Below are 23,308 nucleotides of genomic sequence, written 5' to 3'. Positions count from 1 at the left end.
CTTTGTGGGAGCCTAGCCAGTTTGGATGTTCACATTCCTAGATATGGACAGAGTGGGGAGGACCTAGGACTTACCACAGGGCAGGGAACCCTGACTTCTCTTTGGACTGGAGAGGGAGGGGGAGAGGAGTGAGAGGAGGGGGAGAAGGATGGGAGGAGGGGGCGTAGGGGGGGAGGAGGGGGAGGGAAATGGGAGGCTGGGAGGAGGTGGAAACTTTTTTTTTCTTCCTTTTCTCAATAAAAAAAAATTAGAAACAAAAAAAAAACCAAACAAACAAACAAAAAAAAAAGAAATCAAGGGGCTGGGGGAAATGACTCAGACTGTAAAGTTACTGTCGTGAAGGAAAGAGGACTTGAATCGAGGTGCTCAGCACCCACATAAAACAGATCAGATCCCCGAAGCTCATTTGCCAGCCAGCGTAGCCAGTTGGTGAGCTCCAGGTTCAGAAGGAGGCACTCTCGATCAATAAAATCAGCACAATTAAGAAGTATTTCTGACTTTGACCTCTGGCCTATACACATGTGCATGTACACGTGCACACACCAAAATAAATAAATATAACACACACACTTTTTACATTTACATAAAAATTGTAGACCCAGTCCAGAATATGAAGCATGATTTGTGTTGGTAAAACTAATGGAAAGTCTTCAGTAATATTGAATTCCCTATTTGATTGCTTGGATTAAAAACTAGATTTTGAAGTAACGTAAGATATAAAATATTTTGAATACACAAATCGGCATTATGGAGCTTTTCTTCAAACACTCGTGAGGTGTATTCATTACTTTTCTCACCATTAGAATGCTATGTTGACAGAAGCAGCTTAGGTTCTTTTTCTCTCTTTCTTGGCTTGGCTATATGTCATGCTGTCGCCACAGTTCCTATGCACTAGAGTATTAAAGAGAAAGGGAAAGATTTGAAAGAAATCCAATGTTCAAATTATTCTCAGATCACAATGTCTTTTTCTCCTCATTATACATGACTCTAATTTTCTGGACACTTTAAGTGCTAAGCTGCAATGATAAGGTGGCTTTTATAGCACATTTTTTAATCACCAAGAGTTAAAAATGGATGGTAGTGTCAAACAGCTTTAAAAAGGCACCAAACGTTGTATTTAGGAAAAGGACAGCTTGAAAGAGCAACAGAGCAATTCAGCCCTTAAGCAGAGACCTTATTTATACGTCGCATTTCAGCTGGGAAGAGATTTTTATGACCAAATCTTAGAGCTTTACAGATGAACTCTATAATATAAACATGCTAGCAGCATTAACGGAACAGCACACGGTGAAGCTGCTGCATACCTCTATTTTCTATGCTGGCTCTCTTCTTCATGAAAGACATTTTAGCAGTTAGCGTAACAGTTCCTCACCTCTGAACTTTTAGAGAGGGTACTGCTGCCATGCATAAAATCAAAGTAAAAGCCTTAATGTATATGGCCTCCAGAATACATTCTGACTTTAGATTCTAGAATGAGCTTTATCATACCCCTGTTTTAATAAGATAGTTACGGGTGTGGGATGAGAGAGTAAAGGTTTTGTTCCAATTTTCCCTGGCTATTCCCTCCAAGAAGGGTAAAAGACTTCTAAATCTTTTCTTCTTGGGTTAAAGTGGAACAAAATACCAAGCACACAATGTAGCAAAGTCTCCACCTGTTTTCTACAGACTCGGCTTCCAAGCCTTCATATGGATTGCCCCTTCTGTACTCTCACCTCCAACCACCTTCCTCCCGCTCTTTCTTCTCAATTCCTGTTCATCCTTTAAAATTTAGCAAAACCTTACTTTGAGAACCTATGGATTGGATTGGATCGAGTAGTTTCACTCCCTCCTGCATCTTGGATTTCTTCGTCATAGTGTTTATCAAAGATACAATTAACATTGAATAATAGTTTTCATACTATACTTTCTTTACTGTTGTGTTTTTTTTCCGTTGTAATTTCTGTGATAAAATGTTCAGACAAAGGCCAACAAAATCCCCAGTGCGGAAGGGACACCTTCCTTCAAGTACATAGGCTATTGACCTTGCCTTTGGTTGCCTGCATAAGACTCGACAAGACTATTCTCATGGATATTCCAGTATGGATAGGAAGGCAGTTTTAATGGTCCAACCATAAATAAAAGGCTGTAAGCAGTCAATGATTGCTGAGGGAGAATTAGTTTTCTTCAGGAACAAGCTTCCTCATCCTAAGTAGTTAGCCCTAAACAAATTTGTAGAATGGGCACCATTGGTTGGACCTTGCAGTTTATGTGTATATGCATATGTATATGTTATATATCGTTATAGGAAAAGAAATCAGGAACTCAAGAGTTGATGGTGGAAAGAACATGGGAAGAGTTAGCGAAGGATACTATAGTGTAGAAATGCTACAAATACAAATGTATTCGTGAAGGAAATTAACAAAAAATTAATTTCAATTAATTTCAAAATCCTAAAGGAGAAAGGAATTATTCTGCTTCACTGTTGAAGCATATAGTCTATTGTAGAGGCTAAATGAAGGGACAGGACATTGAAGCAGCAGTCATAGTCAGGAAGCAGCAGGGATAGACACAAAGTACAGCTCAGGACCCATTCTCCGCTTATGGTAGTCCATGATCCCCAGCATGGAATGCAGCCATCACAAAGGGCAGATCCGCTCACCTCAACTAGCTCAATCAAGAAAATTCCACATAGAGCACACAGGGATCTAGCTTCCAGATGATTGCAGATGCTGTCAAGTTTACAATTAATACCAACCATCGTGACTCCGTATAAAGCCTAACAGGACAAAGGTATTTGGCTTATACGAGTTTGTATTCCAAGTACCCGGCAAAGTACCTGATATACAGTAAGGATTCAACAAATCTTTGCTGAAGAAATAATGAAAGGGCTGGGACTATAGTCCAGCTGGTAGAGTACTTGCCTGGCATTTACAAGGCCCTGTGTTCAATCCTTAGCATCATAAAGAGATAAAAGAGCACTAGAAGAAGAGGAGGCAGAGGAGGAGAAGAAAAGGCAAAAGTAGGAGCAGAGAAATGGACACTTGTTAGACATAGACTTGCTAGGTGCCGTGTTGGCACTGCATTAAAAAGTGTTTCATAAGGTGAGCTGTGTAATTCCAACTACACCTTAAAGAGGTGAGTGCCATTCTTCTGCTGGTTTTATACACAGAAATCTAAGGTTTCTGAGCTTGAGGAAGTTACCATTACACAGCTGGTCACATTTTCAGTCTCATGTGACTTCTTCCCTGTTCATTTTTGTCGCTTTTTCCTTCCTTTGCCATTCTATATCCACATGCATTCTTTCTTTGTGGATAAAATGCCCGGTATAAATGCTGGAGAGAAATAACTTGATTCCGGATACTCTTTGAGGACATTGCTCGCTGGGGAAGGCTGCCCACAGATCAGATCTTTGGAAAAGTGAAGAGCAGATCCGGTTGCCTTCCTCAGACCTTCAACATGTCTTGGAGGAAGCTGATGTATGTCAGGATCATCTGCACTGTCAGAGTCCAAAAGACTCTCGGTTCACTCTAATATATATGTTAATACTCTTCTCACTTTGGTTATTGGGTAACATTTTTAAATCTCAGAGTCTAAAACTTCCTTTTCAAAATGTCCATGTAAAAATCATAATATAATAGTAAATATGGTCTCATAACTATTATTGAAAAGAAAATACACAAGCAGCAATTTTGGCAGCATTTCAGTTATTTTCCAAATGTGACTCTGTCCTCCCACACTATGCCACCTCGTGCTATCATCACGACGATCATGGTTGGCAGTTACAAAGTAAATGCTCCATACCAAGTCGACTGCAGAAAGCTCTCACAGTGGCATTTGGAAACACATTAAATTATGCAGCTTGACTTCTTATCCCCTTCACACCCTCTGCATTTCCCTTTTGAATCGCTCAGAGGGAGGTGAAGTGGAAGAAAACTAGCCCAAAGGAAAGAAAACGGAATTTTAGTGCCATTAGCCGACAATGTATAAAACCAAAGCGATTGTTCGTAATTCACATTCTAGTTTCCACACCTGCCTCTGTGTGTCTTTGTGTTATTTTGTTATGTTTAATTGTAATTTTGCATCTAAGAAGTGTTCTTGTAGTTAATCCCTCCTTTTGCTTGTTTTTGTATTCCTGCTGTTCTATTTGGGGCTTTAGCTCCAGCTAATTTTAGGCTTATTGGTGATGATTTGCGTTTTCCTTCTCTATAGAAGGACCATTGGCATTGAGTCAAGAGATCTGGACGGAAGGCTTGACTAAATCCTTATAACCTCATGTGCAAAATAAAAATAATGATAGCACCAGCTCTGCCAAAGGATAAAATGACATAAAATACATAAACAGACTGTGAATGCCTCTCAATTCAGAGATGTTTAATCCTCATAGAACTATTATTCTATATAATGGGGCATCTTTTCCAAACAATTCAAAGCCAGAAAAAAAAGATGAAAAAGTTCAGTTAAGTGTAAGAAATGTAAAATCATATAAACTTCTTCAAGAGTTGTAATTAACCCCTTGGGGTAGATATCTTTGCACTTTTAGAACTGAGAAGGAAGGCTTATTCTGTTTTCAAGGCTGTGGATTATGTTCTCCATAGCTATTACTTTTATATCAAAACAGGTTGGGGAGAAAAGACACATATGAAACCTTATTTGCAATATGGAAATTAATTTGGAATTGAAACAGAAGTAAAAGAACTCTTTGATTCTGTGATTTAGCAATTGTAACTCAAATTTCTCTTTTAAGGATGGAAAATATCTAAATCACTCACTTAAGTAGGTTGCACAAATTTTTCATAAATTCTTGCAGTAGTAGGAATATTAGTATTGCTATTTGAAGAACTAGATGCCCTGTTATGAGCAATGTTGCACATAATATCCACCCATAAATTCTAGTAACTTCCTGAACATCTACAATGCTTCCAACTTATGGCAATTCTCTGATATTTCTGCAAAATCTTCTAGGTTATAGTTTGTTAAAGCTGAAATGTCTGTATCTTTCAAAACTGATTCTCATGTGTCATGGTTTCCCATGCTTTCGACATTCTAGACTGTTCCATTTGCCAGCAAACATCCAGAGCCGGACACCATACTCTACTCCTGTTCCCAACATGGTGAGCTGGGTAGCATGGGTTTATTTGCCCTGGGAATGTGGGTGCTGTAGCTTTGCAGAACTGCATTGCAGCTCATTTTCCTTCAACAGGAAGCAAAGCATTTTCATGTGCGTGTAACAAACCACCATGAATGAACTCAGGAACTGAGACTCCAGAGAGTCTTGCTAGAAATCACTGAAAATTTCTTATTGTCAGAGAGAAACCAGGGTGTCTAGTCAATATAATTAGAATTCTGGGACTCCTTGACAGCATGAAACATGCCATGTTGGTACAAAAGATAGAACATTAGTTGTTAAGCTCTTGTTGTTTCCAAATCTGTATTTACCCTGTCCTTGGCAAGCAGAGTATTCTGTATCTTCATCGGCTTTTTGAAGCAAGATAATTATCCCCATTTAATAGATAAAGGTCTCATTCATTTCTAATATGGATAGGAAACTAAGAAATCTGGCTTCTAACTACACACAGTCTCATCTTCTTGGATAATGAAGAACTGAAAAATATTATGACAACTGCCTATTTTCCCCCAAAGGAAAAAAAATATAAACTGGAAATTACCTTAAAATTTCTTTTTTATTTCCCACATCTCCAAAGTCATACTATTAAACATTGTCATCTCAAGCTGATGGAGATGGGGAAAATTCCCAACTGGTTACTGTTTGTTTGCTTCTTCTTTTGTCTTCCGCCTCCTAGTCTTCCTCCTCCTTTTAGTCCTCCTCCTCTTTGCCATTTTGGCCATTCTATAAATGGATCAAACATAAATGCCAGGTTTCCATGAGTTTGTGTGCTCTTGTGAGCATTGAATACGCTACATGTGCACACAGGTTCTCAGGTTACTCATAAATTTTATATGCTTAAAGATGTTACTTAAAACAGTTGCCTCTAAAAGCATTTCTACTTTTATAAAGTAGAAAACTTGTCTAATTTATAGTTTCCGGCAGTCACTACACAATCATAATAAATTAAGATGTTTAAGAATGCTTTCATAAGTTTACCAAATGTACAGGCAATAGCAGAGGCTAAGAAATGGGGACATTTCTAAACCTTTTAATGGTATTTTGTAGTTCTCTCAAGCAGAAATTCAGTTAAGTTCAATCATCCATGATGCTCAAAGCAGCATGTAGGAGAAATTTTCATTAGTTGTATTAGGTCACTCCTGTATATATTTAAAATAACAACTGCAACAGAAGGTCTAGCTAGAGCAATCAGGCAAGAGAAAGAAAGAAAGAGAATCCAAATTGTTCCTGTTTGCCATGATATTATTTTATATGTAGGAAACCTCAGATCCCACCAAAAACCTCCTAGAAATCAGCATAAAATAATCAGTAGTGTGTGTGTGTGTGTGTGTGTGTGTGTGTGTGTAGGTGTGGGGATATGCATGAGCAGGCGATTGCATGGGTGTACGTATAATTTCTTTTAGAAATACTATTTACAATAATTACCAAAATTAAAAAATAATTTAACTGAAGAGGTGGATGATACATATAATGAATGCTGTAAAGTATTTATTATGCTTAGTACAGTAAAGCATGCCTGGAATTGCAGTATGCCAAAAGCAGAGAAACAAAGATCTTGAATTCAAGACCAGAATGAACGGCACAGCAATATTCTATCTCAGAATATGAAGGGCTGAGAATGTAGGTCAGTGGTATAACTTGTTTATTATACACTAAGCTTTGACTTCTATACTAATCATGATATAAAAAATCTCAGAAAAGAAATGGAAGAGAATATAAAGAAATTGAAAGACACTCCGTGTTCACGGATTATAAGAATCAGTCCTGTTAAAATGTTCAAACTATTCAAAGCGATCAATCAAGAGATTGATGATTTCTTTCCACAGAACTAGAAAAGGCAATCCTAAAATTCATTGGGAACCATGAAAACCCCAAATAGACAGAATCATCTTGAGTAATAACAAACAAACAAGAGGCATTCCAACACCTGACTTCAACATATACTACAAAACTAGAATAAAGTGGATAGTTTTTTTTTTGCATAAAATAGGCATATAGACCAAGGGAACTAACAAGGAAGACAAGAAATGAGCCCATATTGTGAATGCCAACTGTTCTTAACAAAGGCACCAAAAGTAAAGATATTGGAAAGGTCAGCCTCTTCATGAAATGGTGCTGGAAAAACTGGATTTCCAGGAAACTGAAGTAGACTGAAACTTTATCCCTGCCACCTATCCTGTACAAGCATTGACTCAAAACAAATCAATGACCTACATATTGGACTCAAACGAGGCTGTGGAGAGAGATGAAGAAAAGTTTATTAATAAGTACAAAGTTACAATAAGATAGTAGAAAGAAGAATGGGTACAGGGAGGAATAATTTTTATTTAAAAAATAAAAAAAGAATTTTGCTGTTTTTACCATAATTGACTTTCGAGGAAGTTCATTTTTTCCTTGAGTCCAATATTGTACAACATATTCATGCATCAAAACATAGCATGATAACCCACAAATCTGCATAATTCTATATTAACTAATTAATTTTGGGTGTGGTGCTCACAGCTTTAATCAGAGCACACTGGAGGCAGAGGCAGGCAGATGTCTGTGAATTGAAAGCTAGCCTGCTCTACACAGTGAGTTTCAGGTCAGAATCTGAAGAAAAGAAAACAATGACTATGATACAATATAAAACCCTCCTGATACAACAAAATTCTCTAAATTAAGTTTTAAGTGAAATACCCGATATGGATACTAGTGTGAAGTTTTTCAAGTGTCCACATTTACCACAGGACACCAATGACACTTCACAACATTCCTTTCAAATCTAGCTTGGTGAACTTAAATTGGGGTTAGTCCAAAAACATGAGTGAGGAGTTACCTAGAGGTGCATGGGCAACTTATAAGTGACTTTAACATGAAAGAAAGTAACTCCCATCTCCTCAGCCCTGCTCCTCAACTATTAACTATGTTTATGGCCTCAGGGAGGAGGGGGACCTCCTACTTCTAACCTCCTTTCCCTGTCAGAATGTAAATGGGCCCAATCATGTGAGGGTCTCATATGGCTAAATTACAGCTTTTCTGATTTCAAGATGACAGTAGCCATATTGTGCCTGAAGGACAGAGTTCCATAATACCTTAGGTTCATTTAGACTCAAGTATCTAAGTCCTATTAGTTAATTTTCATTTATTTCTTAAACACTATGGCTGATTATTTTAGTGCTCATTATTCAAATCACCCTCTTTATATTCTACATATAGACTTTACATTACACACACATATAAGCTCATATATATATATATATATATGTGTGTGTGTGTGTGTGTCTCTCTCTCTCTCTCTCTCTCTCTCTCTCTCTCTCTCTCTCTGTGTGTGTGTGTGTGTGTATGGATAGATATCTAAAATCACAACCCATTTCATACTTAAAAACATTGCTTTGGAATACCAAATAAATTAAGTGAATTCAGTCTTGCTGAGAAAATGATATTTTCAAAGACAAATTGAAAAAACTCAATCCATTCAGTAGCAGACACAGTGAAAATGTGAAAACTCAGTGTAAAGTCAAAGCAAGCAAGTGTGGACTTTGATATTATTATCTTCCCCAAATGGAACGGTAAATGAAAAATACAAGAACCTTAATTCTGGAGAGCAGTCTGGGAAACTGTAATTATATTAGCAACATCCAGCAGTGTTATCAACAGTGAGCAATTCCTCTCATCCCAACACAGCAGCCGACTTAGAAGATCACACCTTTCCATCTCAGGGGATTTGTGATACTTAGGAATGTATGTGTAATTGGGTAAAAATAGTCATTACTTCAAGCTTTATTTTTATTTCTCTATCAAAAAGCCAAATTACTCCCAGATCTCATCCTGTTGCTCCAAGGTGACTATGGTTCAGTCTCTTCTGAGGGGCTGTAAGGCTTCAAGGTGACTGGGGCTCAGTCTCTTCTGAGGGGGTGTAAGGCAGAGATTTTCAGTACCAGACACTCAGGTGTTTTAGTATTCATGATGGAGACTAGTGATGACAGAAGGATACCTGGATATATATAGAGAGAATGGGTACTGGCTGGTTTTGTGTGTCAACTAGACCCGGGCTCGAGTCATTACAGAGGAAGGAGCCTCAGTTGAGGAAATGCCTTTATGAGACCCAGCTGTAAGGCATTCTCTCAATTAGTGATTAAGGAGAGAGAGGGCCCAGCCCATGGTGGGTGGTGCTATCCCCGGGGTGTTCGGAAGGCAGACTGAGCAAGCCACGGAGAGAAAGCCAGTAAGCAGAACCCCTCCATGGCCTCTGCATCAGCTCCTGTTTCCAGGTTTCTGCCCGGTTTGAGTTCCTGTCCTGACTTCCTTTGGTAATAAACAGCAATGTTGAAGTGTAAGATGAATAAAACCTTTCTTTCCTTCCAAACTTGCTTTTGGGCATGGTATTTTGTTGCAGTAATAGAAGGGGAGAGAGAGAGAGAGAGAGAGAGAGAGAGAGAGAGAGAGAGAGAGAGAGAGAGAGAGAGAGAGAGAGTCCATGCAGACACACAAGAAGGCCAGAGGTAGATGTTGGATATCTTCCTTTATTGATCTCTATCTTAGTTTCGAGACAAGGTCACTGACTGAACCTGGAACTCTACTTTGTCTACATTTACTAGCCAAACAAGTTCCAGTGTCCCTTCAGTCTGTACTGCCCCCGGTACTAGGGCTACAAGTAAAAGTCACCATGCCTGGCTGTTTTCATGGGTGCTGGGGTGTTGAAGCTGGGTCATCATGCTTATGTGGCAAGCACTTTATAATAATGAGCCACCTCCTCATCCTCCTGGATATCCTTGACTCCTTCACAAACCACCTGGAGATGCTCGAAGAGTCCCCATATCATCTCCTGACCAGACCTCTTTGCATCCAGCTTCTGCACATTTGTGTCCTCTTTGATGCTCCTACCAGACAATATTCCTAAACCAAAAATCATTTAATGTTTTTCAACGTCTTCTTATAGCTGATTGCTTAAAAGTCTTTTTAAAATTGAAAATGGGTTCTTCTCTCATACAATACATCCCAACCATAGTTTCTCCTCTCTCCACTCCTCCCAGCTCCTCCAGCACCTCCCCCTTTCCTCCCAGATCCACTTCTCCTCTTGTTTCCTATTCAGAAAACAGCAGGCCTTTGAGAGATAACAGTCAAACAGGAGACAACAAGATACAATAAGACAAGGCAAACATCGTCATATCAAGGCTGAACAAGGCAACCCATTAGGAAGAAAAGAGTGCCAAAAGCAGGCAAAGAAGTCAGTGGTAGGAGTCCGATGAGAATACCAAGTTAATAGCCACGACCTGTATGTAGAGGACCTGGTGCAGACCCTTGCAGGCCCCATGTTTGCCAATTCAGTCCCTGTGAGCCCATATGAGTCCTTGGTTGATTCTGTGGACTGTTCTCCTGGTGTCCTCCATCCCCACTGACTCCTACAGTCTTTCTTACCCCCTCCTTCTTTGGGGTTCCTCTATCTCTAAGTCGAGGGACCTGATGGAGACCTCTAATTTAGACTGACTCTCCACATAGTGTCTGGCTGCGGGTCTCTGCATCCGCTCCCATCTGCTGCCAGAGGAAGCCTCTCTGACAATGTCTAGATAAGGCACTGATCTATAAGAATAGCAGAATATCATTAGGAATCATTTAATTTAATTATTTAGATTAGTTGTGTTTGGTTCTACCTGTCTGGGTTATCCAGTCTCTAGGTCCTGGCCATCAGGACATTGTAGGACATGAACTCTTTCATTCTGTGTGCTTTATATAATTGCTACATATAATATATATATGATATCCATATATATATATAATATCCATAAGGATATCATCATATATCCTTGATGCGTAAAGCTGTAAGTTAAATATTGTAATCTGAAATCCTCTTTTTCTCTTATTCTGCTCATTTGGTCACCAAAAATTATGGTTTCTAACTTTGAACATCTCACTGCATTATTCTGTCTTCTCTATCTTTCTACCTTAGTTGAGTCTTCATTATTTCTCTCTATTTTTTTTTGTACCAGTCCACTAAAAGCTTTCAGGCTTTGAGTCTTTATCAACACTTGGAGACTTAATTTATCCATCTATATTTGTCTTTGCTCTGAAGAGTAAATGTGATCATTTCATGAAAAATTGGTAATAACATTCCCTTACTTTTCACACAGGATACATACTTTATATTTGAACTGCCACATTTTCTCTGCTCTGTGCCGTGTCTTTTCTAACCTTGTTTGGTTCTATTCTTCATTGTAACTTGACCTTACTTAGGAGATGTAGCATCAAGGCTGCATCACTATCTCTGCCTGACAAGTGCTGCCCTGTCTCTTCTGAGCATCATCGTCTGTTCAGCCTTCAGTGATGCTGCCGAATATCACCCATTCCTAAATCTGGGTAACATTTCCATTTTTCTCCATATATTCTTTCACAGTTATTAAGTACAAATTTTAAGTGTGATTTTCCCACATGAAACACGGACATCTTGAAAGCAGACTACCTAGTGTTTAGCATAGTGCTGGATGGTTTTTTTTTTTTTTTTGGTTTTTCGAGACAGGGTTTCTCTGTGTCTTTGGAGCCTGTCCTGGAACTAGCTCTTGTAGACCAGGCTGGTCTCGAACTCACAGAGATCCGCCTGCCTCTGCCTCCCGAGTGCTGGGATTAAAGGCGTGCGCCACCACCGCCCGGCTATGTGCTGGATGGTTTTATGACAGACTTATACAGCTAGAGTTATTTTGGAAGCACCCAGCACCACCAGACCAGGGGTGGCGCCACCGATATTACACTGGGCCCTCAACCATCACTCATCAGTCAAGGAAATGTACCAAAGCTGGTCCTGGGTACTGTAAAAAGGCAGGCCCAGTAAGCAGTATTTCTCCATGGCCTCTGCTTCAGTTCCTGCCTCCAGGTTTCGACCTTGAATTTCTGTGAAGATTTCTCTAGATGATGGACTACAAGCTGTAAATGGAAATTAAATCTCTCCTTCCCGAGTTGCTTTTGGTCATGGTGTTTTATATCGATAGTAGAAACCCTAATGTTACCCACCGCAAGGCTGCTTGTCTACCATGTGGCTGATCTTCATGCTGACTTAAACTGCATGGCTTTTTCTTTTTTTTATTCTCCTCCTCTAGATATCCATTGAGATTCATATTTGTCTGCCTTGAGATTTTTCTTTAAAATTCTAATAAAATTGTCCTCAAGCGATAAAAACTAAAAGGAAAAAAGGAAGACCACATTTAAGGAAGACTATGTTTCTATGTTTTCTAGGCTGTTGGAGTTCTGGGGGCTAGGGTTAGGAGATGAAGATATTTAAATAAAACAGAGTTTACAGTCCCTTCCTTGTGAGCTGCATGTGCCAATGACAGGGGCTTTCACATTGTCATTAGGTGGACAATCACAGTTTCACCCCACAAAGCTACGGGGATACACATACCAGCTGTGCTTTGCAAAGATTCACAGCACCTTCTCACACCAATTCATCTCTGCCGATCAGGATTACTGATGTTTTTGGAGCATCATACTTGTCTACTACTTACTTGGCTTTGTGAGTGATAATGATTGAAGTAACTCAGGTCCTGGCACTTGCTAGGCAACTGTTTTGTCACTGACTACACTCCTAATCTGTATTACTTAATGATACGTAATAGGAAAATAGAAGAAAGAAGATAAGTGAAATGAAGTATTGAAAGTGCTTGAGAAACATATTAGACACAGAAAAAAATCAGCCAAAATACAGTTGTTGAAGATAAGAGATCACAAGACCTTGGGATTTCAGTCCGGTGCACCAATGTGGGTCTCTGTCTCTGTCTTCTTTCATCCCCTGATGAAGGTTAATATCCAGGAGGATGTCTATATGTTTTTCTTTGGGTTCTCCTTCTTATTTAGCTTCTCTAGTATCACCAATTATAGGCTCAATGTCCTTTATTTATGGCTAGAAACCAAATATGAGTGAGTACATCCCATGTTCCTCTTTTTGGGTCTGGCTTACCTCACTCAGGATAGTGTTTTCTATTTCTGTCCATTTGCATGCAAAATTCAAGAAGTCCTTGTTTTTTACTGCCGAGTAGTATTCTAATATATATATATTCCACACTTTCTTCATCCATTCTTCCATTGAAGGGCATCTAGGTTGTTTCCAGGTTCTGGCTATTACAAACAATGCTGCTAAGAACACAGTTGAGCATATACTTTTGTTGTATGATAGGGCATCTCTTGGGTATATTCCCAAGAGTGGTATTGCTGGGTCCAGAGGTAGGTTGATCCCAAATTTCCTTAGAAACCACCACACTGCTTTCCAGAGTGGTTGCACAAGTTTGCATTCCCACCAGCAATGGATGAGTGTACCCCTTACTCCACAACCTCTCCAGCAAAGGCTATCATTGGTGTTTCTGATTTTAGCCATTCTGACAGGTGTAAGATGGTATCTTAAAGTTGTCTTGATTTGCATTTCCCTGATCACTAAGGAAGTTGAGCATGACCTTAAGTGTCTTTTGGCCATTTGAAGGAGAGAGAGCACGAGCAAGGAACTCAGGACTGCGAGGGGTGCACCCACACAGTGAGACAATGGGGATGTTCTATCGGGAACTCACCAAGGCCAGCTGGCCTGGGTCTGAAAAAGCATGGGATAAAACCGGACTCGCTGAACATAGCGGACAATGAGAACTACTGAGAACTCAAGAACAATGGCACTGGGTTTTGATCCTACTGCACATACTGGCTTTGTGGGAGCCTAGGCAGTTTGGATGCTCACCTTACTAGACCTGGATGGAGGTGAGTGGTCCTTGGACTTCCCACAGGTCAGGGAACCCTGATTGCTCTTTGGGCTGATGAGGGAGGGGGACTTGATTGGGGCAGGGGGAGGGAAATGGGAGGCGGTGGCGGGGAGGAGGCAGAAATCTTTAATAAATAAATAAATTAATTAAAAAAAAGAGATCACAAGACCAACTCAAAATTAAGTATTTGTGACAGAGCATCCAAAGATATGTTACAGAGTAGTGACAACTACCAGGTTCATATTCCTTTATTTAAAAATTCTGTTTAGCAGCTGTTCAAAGTTAAAGCTATACCCAGGATATTTGTCCCTAGGCCTCTCTAATATGGCAGCTGTGTGTTGGCTCCGGTGAGCAAATCTAAAGTAGTGAAGAGAGCAATAGATGTAGGAATATCTTAAGACAAGGGTATAGGTGGTGTGGCCCTTCCATCTTGCTACTTTTCTCTGTCTCTCTTCTCCTCCCTCTCTCCATGCTTCTCATTGCATTTTCTAAATCGTTCGATAAACTGCATGATTTGGGAATCTTACCTTCTTATCTGAGCCTTTGGTTTCTAGTTTCTTCTATACCCTCCTGGCAATGTATCTGAAGGCTGAAGAGTCATCAAAGCAGTTTCCACGTGTGACAAGGAGAAAGCTCTCTTACCTTTTAAACATATATTTGCATAAAAAATGACCAGCTCTGAGCCATTCCTTGATAAAGAACTTGAAATATAGGCAAAGCACGGATGTTTGAGGAGGCTTAAGTGGCGATAATACAAAAAGGACACAAGGTTGGATAACTGTAGTATTCAAATCTGAAGAAACTGAAGCAGAGTCTCCAAAATCTTCAAACAAAAAAGATATGATAATTTGGAAATGTTCAGTCCAAATGAACACTTTCAAGCATGTATGATCGCAAGGAAGATATTATCTCTCAGTGTTTGGAGGAGCTACATGAGGATTAATTCAGTAACAAGAGGTGACAAAGCTACAGCTGTAAAACTGATTGAGAACACTTAAGCTCTTATGTTGCAAAACCAAGACTGAATGGCCATCTAAAAGGCAGATGTTATGCAATTATTGGCAAAGAGATTGAAAATGAACTACACATATACATTTTAGTATATTAAATCATCTGTATTTGCCTTTAGCTTATTTTTGTTGTTTGATAATTTTATACGTGTATATGTAGTATTTGATCAAATCTTCCATTTACTTCCCTCTGAATCCTGCTATATATTTTCCTTCCAACATCATGTACTCACTGAGTTGAGGCCACTTAGTTCTGCCTGTATGTGCATGGGTGCGGACCATTCACTGGAGTGAGGGGAGCGTCTCAAGGGCTATATCTCTGAGTAAAATTAACTGACCCCTACCTCAAAAGCCATTAACTGCCAATAGCTCCGCAGTTAGTCATGGGACTTTATGAGCCCCTTCCATGTCCATGCTGGAATTTTGGCCGGTCTTATCTGATACAAGTCTTGTGTATACAGTCACAGCTGCAATGATTTCAAGAGTGCAATAACCCCATAATGCCCAGCATATATTGATTCACTGCAGATATCCACTACTTCTAGGTCTTGGAATCTTTTTGTTCCCATTTCCCACAGTAATCACTGAACCTTGGTGGTAGTGGTACAAATGTGCCATTTAGAGCTTAGCATCCCTACTCTACTGCGAAAAGAAGCATCCATCATGAGGGTTGAGAGATGTGCCTAACTATGGGTTTAAAGATAAGACTTTAGAGAACAGTGTAATTCTATGTCCATCTAGCAGAATAACAATATTAGGTTCTTTCCTAGAACCTACGATCTAGCCATGGGTTTGGGACACAGTTAACAGTACCAGGTATCATATCCATCTTACTTAGTGGACCGTAAATCTAAGAAGGAAGTGGCTGGTTATTCCTGCAACAGTCATGCCACTGTTGCACAATTAGGCATATAATACCAGGTCAGTCATTATTGGAACTTGACAGCTTGCAATTATGTGAGGCTGAGAGCTCTCAGTTTATATAGGCCAGCCAAATAAGGGAAAGCCAGGTCCCTTACTGGCTGTAAGATGCTGTATGGGCTGGGTTTCTCAAGCAACATTCTTGGAAGCTGTAGTCAGACTTGATACAAAACACTGGTGGCCAGTACCTGGTATTACATAGACTTTTATACAAGGTAAAATAAGCTGAATGTTTGTCCAATAAGGGATTGAGGAAGTGAGACACCTGCATACTAAACTAGCATCTGCACTTATCTGATTTTAAATCAACAGAAATCAGAGACCAAGGATCTGTTTGCCACCTTTCAGTATCAGGGACTCTAAGACCAATGGAGACATAAACAAAAGGGACAAGAACTATTCTTTATCCGGAACATAAGAGCCATACTAATTTACTTATTCATTTGCTCCCCTTTACCTGGATAAAATGTCTAGGTACAATGGGCTATGAATCAATAGGGATACTTTAGAGTAACTAAATTTTGTATTGTTTGAATGGTACATATTGTAGTGCCCTGAAGAATATACACGCTTTAATGTGGCAGCAGAAAATTAAGTCCCATGTAAGGGTTCCCATGGAGACAGGGTCTTATATAGTATTTTCAAGAGAAACCAGAAATATGGAGTTTTATGAAAGCTTTCCCAATTAAAAACTCATTAACTTGCCAACATCTTGGTTTTTAAATACTATTTTCCAAAAAAAAATGAACTAGGAATCTTTGGAGAAATGGCTAATTCCAGAACAAGAGAAACATATTGTGAGTCTGGAGCATTTTACAGCACAGAAAGTAATGCTTTTTTATTTTTTATACATTTTTATTAAAATAAAACGACCTCATTTTCTTCCTTCCCTTACTTACATCCAGCCTCCCCCAGGTACACTTCCTTTAATCTTTCCAATGTGCCTCCCATTCTCAAATTGATAGCCTCTTTTTGTTTGATTATTATTGCTACATACATTTACATATGTATTCACACACATATGTGTATATATATGCATACATATGTGTATATATATGCATACATATGTGTATATATATGCATACATATGTCTATAATATTTAAAACTTGCTCAGTTGGCTTTTGTTATCTGTGTGTATATATTTTCATGGTTGATCATTCTGTATTGAATAACCAATAAGGGGTCTCATCCCTGGGAAAGGTAAATACCTCCTCTTCTCTTTGCCTAATGGTGAGACCCCATGAAATTTCTCCCTTCCCTGTTAGCATGTCTTTTGATACTACCACTGTTCCCATCTTATTTTTGGAGTAATTTCTCAGGGAGAATGTTTCTTAGCCGTCTTCCTGGTATTCTGGCACTTGCAATCTTTCTGCTCCGTCTTCCGTGATGTTCACTGATCCACACTTGCAGTAGTTGTGATGCAGATGCATCCATTAGAGCTGGGTGCACCACAGTCTGCTGGAAATTTGCCAGGAAATGTAGCTTGTGAACATAGAGGATTTGTGGGCCTTGGGACTACATAAGAAAGTGGATTAACCCTGATGGTGGGGGTGGGGGTGACACAGCTCTGAGACTGTGACAGCAGAGGAGCTGACCCTGCTCTCCCCTCATCTGCCAGGCTATGGCATGGGTGAAGGAAAGATACCCTTCCCCACTCCTCAGCCCTTGCTACCTGTGGCAGGTGAGAGAACTGGCCCTGTCTTCACCAGCTGCAGCAAAAGGAAGCATGGCCTATACACCTCCCCGAGCAGCACAGGAGCTAACGCTTAAGGTGGAGGTGTAGGTGAGCTGGAACAAGGGCATGGCTGCAGGAGAACTGGCCCAGCCCATTGCTGCTTTTCTCCTTGGGTAAGCTAGCTGAGGATGAGCGAGAGGTGGTGGGCTTACCAACACAGCTACCACCCAGGCCCAGAACCAGGGCTTTGAGTAGGCCCACGTCAACATCAGCTCCATCTATGATCTGCTGGGGCACTTGAAAGGGCCCTTCCTGCATATTCAGAGTTACAGGATCTCTGCTACATAGGGGATCAACAGGATATTCAAGAGGAGTCCCAGTAAGGGCCCAGCAGAAGCCAGAGGCCTCAAACCAGACCAATGACTCATTGCAGTGAAGAGCTGTAAGTAAAGATGTATGGACTAAAGGGTACATTGTGTGACTCACTGTATTGCACTGTAGACTCTACGACAAGATGTTTTTTTCTTTTTTCTTTTCTTTTAAATCTTATTTTGCTTCGTTTTGGGATGGAGAGGTTGCAAGAGCGGAGGACAGATATAAAGGAGTGGGGAGATGAAAGGGATCAGCTTGCATGATGTGAAGCCAACAAAGAATCAATACAAAGATTTTTTTTAAAAAAAATTGTTTTATGTGCATGTGTGTGATACATACACACAAATGTGAGATAGGGGTGGGGCAGAAACAGGAGGAGAGAGAATATGAATTGCTGGAATGTGTCAAAGGGATGGAAGAATTAATTTTAAGAGTCTCTTCAAGGGCAAAATATAGAGAAAAACTAAGGAACAAAATTGCAGTCTAGAATGACAAAACAAAGTAATAAATAAATATAAATAAGTTCATATAGAAACAGAAGTGATTGAATAAATCAGTTATAAGTTACACATTTTCCTTATAAAAGAATTTCACATACTATGGGTAGAAAATCATTCTATCTAGATGATGAGACTTAATTTTTCTTTCCTGCTACTAGTGTATAAATTGGATTTAATGACTTACATTAAAAATAGAGTTTGGAAAGGAAGAAAAAATAGCATCTTTATGGTGTAAAAGCCTAGCCAACATTACCATAACTAAGTAAGAAAGGATAGATAGACAGTGCTGTCAAATTGTCGGACAAAATACTTTTGATTTTATGTGTCAGAGGAAGAAACTTCAACTCCATGATCACCACTTGTAGCCAGAACCCAAGTCTAATCATGAGAAAAAACACCCGATAAATCCAAATTGAGAAAATTTCAACAAAGTATATGAAGAATAATTTGTATTCATTTATTTATTAAAAATTTCCACCTCCTCCCCTTCTCCTATTTCACTCCTACCCCCTGCCTCTCCCCCTCCCTCTCCAGTCCTAAGAGCAAGAAAGTCAGGACTATGAGGGGTGTGTCCACCCACTGAGATGGTGGGACTGATCTAATGGGAGCTCACCAAGGCCAGCTGGACTGGGACTGATGGAGCATGTGATCAAACCGGACTCTCTGAATGTGGCTGACAATGAGGGCTGACTGAGAAGCCAAGGACAATGAAGAATAATTTTTAAAACGGACAAAAATCATAAAAAGGCTAAGTAATGACTGAAGAAACATGACATACAATATAGCATCCTAGATTTGAACCTAGAGGAAGAAAAAGCTATTGATTGAAAAACTGAGATCTGATTGCAACATGGAGCTAGTTAATAGTGATGTGCCCATTATAATTTCTTACTTTTGACAGATACAACACGGTTTGAACGAGTCTACTGTTAGATGAAATAGGGGGAAAGAGGTTTGCTTGTTTATTTATTTATTTTACATTCAGGGACTGAGGAAATGGCTTAGTAAAGTGCTTGTTCCGAAAACATGATAAACATGATAAGTTCCCATCGCTAGCACTCATGTAAAAAGCCAAGCAAGGCGGTAAGCATTAATCGCAGCCGTGAGGAGACAGAGACAGGAAGATCCCTGGGACTTGCTGTCCAGCTAGCCTAGCTGAATCAGTGAGTTACAGGTCGAGTAGGAGATCCTGTTTCAAGAAATAAGCTAGCCAATAGACATGCTAATATTCCGGGAAGGGGAACACTCACAGAGCCTCAACCCTAGATAAAGAATCATGGGCAACTAAAGAATGCTGAGAGCCAGAGGAAGAATTCCCCCTAATAAGGTATCCAATAGTGAGTAGTCATCCCTGAAATTATATAATGCAGTAACATTATTCAGACAAAGTAGGTTGTATTTATTCATTTTGGAACACGCACACACGTGACCACAATGAAAGAAATAGAAGTTATAAATTTGAAACAAACCAATGAGGTATATGGGAGGGGTTGGAGGGAGAAAAAAAAGAAGAAAAATTATACAGTTATAATTTTAAAGAGATTAAAAATGTTTAAAAAGAAAGAAAGAAAGAAGACAGACAGACAAACAGAGATAGGGAGAGGAGAGAGAGAGAGAGAGAATAGAAAATAGAGGATTACACCAGATGTCGAACTCTGGCCTCTATAAACATGCACAGATACATGCACCTATACATGTGAACACACACAAACATCATAATACAAAAGAAAAAAGAAAAAGCTAAAAAGGAGAAATCTACATTTATAAACTTCACATTTATAATTATTCTAAAATTAAAAGTTTACTCAAAAAAGACCTTAGTTTGAACTAAGACACACATTACCATGACTCTGCTCTGGGAACGTCTCTTAGATCCTCTGGTTTGAAGAGAAAAGAAAAGCCCCTGTCGCTCCTGAATAGCAACAGATAGCACAGTAACCCTCTGCCACAATTTTAACACAATGTTCAGTCTTCCGTTCACTGTACCTGGATTTTCAATCTTTCTCTTCCTCCTAACCAATGTCCCAATCATTTCTCAACAATAATGTGATTTTTGGACTTATGGTAGCTATGTTGGACCATGAAATAACTTTAGGCTGGAGGCCCACAGCAGTGGGACAGGCATGTTTGTTATCAAAGAAAAAGCAAGGTGATTTTTGAATGCAAACCATCACTTTATGTGTGAGAAAATCCTAAGCAAGGTCACCAGTTCAATTAGAACACAATGTTGTCTTAGCTCATGCATTTCTTATGATTTTTTTTTAAATTAGGCCTTCTGAAAGAGATCTTTACACATATTTTAGCATTAATGTTTATCATTATATCATTTTACACACCCATAAAAGAGACATAAATATACTGTAAAGTATGACTAGACTAAATAAAGTGTGTAAGAGATGGTACGAAGTACTATTAAAAGTTCTTCAGGCACAAATTTTTCAAATCAGTTTTTGTACTCAAGAGTCTTGTGGGACTCTGCATGCCTTCCTTCCCGCCACCCAGATACTGCTGTTTCTTAAGAGTTTTCCTCAATAGCTCTTGGGATTTTCAGGCAATAAGGCCAAAGTAAAGTTTGAAGTACATGCTCAGGCAATGCCGACCACAGCCAACAGTGAGGGTAGGACACTAAACGTCCCTATTTCAAAGACGTGAGAATATAAAGAAAACTGCACCTCTTGGAGTCAGTGAAATGTGACACGAAGTCGCACAGCAGCCCTGAACTGGTTTCCTTCCGTCACTTTCCACCATGGCAGAGAAACCTGTACTTTTCAAACCTGTTTTTCTGGTTTTTGTTACAACTCATAACCTAAACTAACTTAAGTTGAGGCAAGACTTTTAACACTATGTTATAATTACCACTTTCCTTCCGTGCATTCCTCACCCTGCTCCCTTTCTACTAGTGAATCAGATATAAACTCCGTCTTAACCCTTTTAAGTAATATTTTCTAATATAATTTTCCAAGCCCTGCCCTTTACTCCAGGTTTTTTGAAACGAATTCATCAATATGCCTCTAATGCTGAACTCAAAGCATGCGTGCACACACACACACTTTGTATAAAATGTAATTCTAAAATACGAAGCATTATATTTGCTCTCCCTGCAATTTATCATATCTCAATATATGTATGTATTATATATCAATATGACTTATTAGGCCTTTGTCTATGGACCGTTGATATTTCTTGGACTTGTGAAAATAAACTAGAATTGCTGGGTACTGATACAAGAAGAAAGTAAAATATACAGATCAGAAACATGGGGCAAATTCCTAGACGAGAAAAGATTTCGGAGAAATGAAAGGCCGCTTTGTCCTGCTTGTCACACATTTATGGAGAAAAATACATTTCCTCTTCCTAGGAAAGGAAGCACACGTTGTTGGTGACAACCGTCTATTAGGAAATTTCCTTCTGTGATACAGGGATGATTTTTCCCCGTAGAGGTAAATTATTCAGCAGAGTTCATTTGAATCCGTGTTTGAGCCAGAGATGAAGTTATCAATTTTACCATTTCCCCCTAGTCTGTCCTGCTATTATCATTGCCTGAGATTCTGGTACCCATAGCAACAGCCACTGTTTCAGACATCATTCCCCCAAGCAGCAGAGCATGGCCGGTGACTGGCAATCATGTAGCTGTGTGTCTCAGGGTGCTACGTGCCGGGGCTCAACGAACTAGTTATATCTTACTATTAAGTATTTAAAGTGCACTTATCCAGGAACGGAGAAGGTGGCATACCTAGAAGAAGTTTACTTTCACCTTTCCGTCAGTTGTGTGGCAAGACGGGAAAATACGGGAACTTTTAGGAAAGGCCAAAGTCTAGACATTAGAAAGTTAAAAGGGGGCATCTTTCAAAAGGCTAAACATTTCCTATCCATTGTCATAACTGTTTCATGAATTCCAGAACCTGTTTGTGACTGCCGAAACTGAGCCAAAGGGCAGGGACTTAGAGCATGCATGTTTTACTCTCAGCAAAGCAAAGATAAATATCAGTGGGGGCTGGAATCTGGAGACAGCTCAGTGGGCGAAGAGCACATACTGCTCATGCAGAGGCTCCCTGGGCTTGCTGCAGGCGCCCATGCCTGTTATCACACAAACTATCTGTTAGTCCAGCTTCAGAGGAGCTGAGGCTGTTCTCTGGTTTTTGTGAACGCCCACGATCTCTCCCTCCCCCAACCCCTCTCTGTCCCTCTCTCTGTCTCTGTCTCTCTCTCTCTCATACACACACAACTAAAACTGAACTATATACATATTTTTAAAGAAACAGTTGAGTTGCTGCTGTTGGGCCAAGATTTCCCCACCAGGAATTTTTTCTTTTAAAGAAAGGCTGAAAATGTGACCTGACCAACAGGGACTTGTAATGGGCACTCAGGTCTAATCATTGTTAGCCTTTGAGTTTCACCAATGAGGAAATACCACTTATTCAGGTCAAATCAAAGCCTATATATAGGGCTTAATCGGCGTGTCTTCATTTTCCTGCAAAGTCAGTCACAAGAGAGAGACAGATGGGACAAAGAGGGAGGTGTGTCAACCAACACAGAGCAAGTTTGGGGTAAGCTACAGATGACGCCATGAATGGACTACTACAGAAAATGATATAGTGACCAATTCCAGTGCGCAGTGTCCAGCAAGCATGCAAGCTGCTCCCCCCCCACCCCGCCAGGCTTTGAAATGAGCTGGAACTGCAGGTAAAGCCAATGTGTGTTTTGTAGCCACCCTTTATTTACTGCGGGGAAAGGGAAGCTACTCCCAATGCAGAAATCTGGGTAATAGTTCATTCTGGGGATTTCCAACCCTCTTATCTTCCCCGGCGAGCTGTGCAATCAGGTAGGGTCTGCACGGAGGGTTGGGGGTGGGGGGCTGAACAGAGAACTGGACTACCTGCCTGGGTGGTACCTTACTTACTGCCTCTCACAAGTCTCTTTCTAATTCTGAAGGCTTTCATCATATGAGGATTTTGGCTGACATTTAGAAGCCAACTCTACCCTGGACTGGAAGGCACACCGGTAATTAAGGGAA

The sequence above is a fragment of the Microtus oregoni genome, unplaced genomic scaffold (assembly GCF_018167655.1).
Source record: "Microtus oregoni isolate MIOR12 unplaced genomic scaffold, Mior012 000059F_ref0000304, whole genome shotgun sequence".
NCBI classification, from domain to species: Eukaryota; Metazoa; Chordata; class Mammalia; order Rodentia; family Cricetidae; genus Microtus; species Microtus oregoni.
This window is presented reverse-complemented; position numbering follows the sequence as displayed.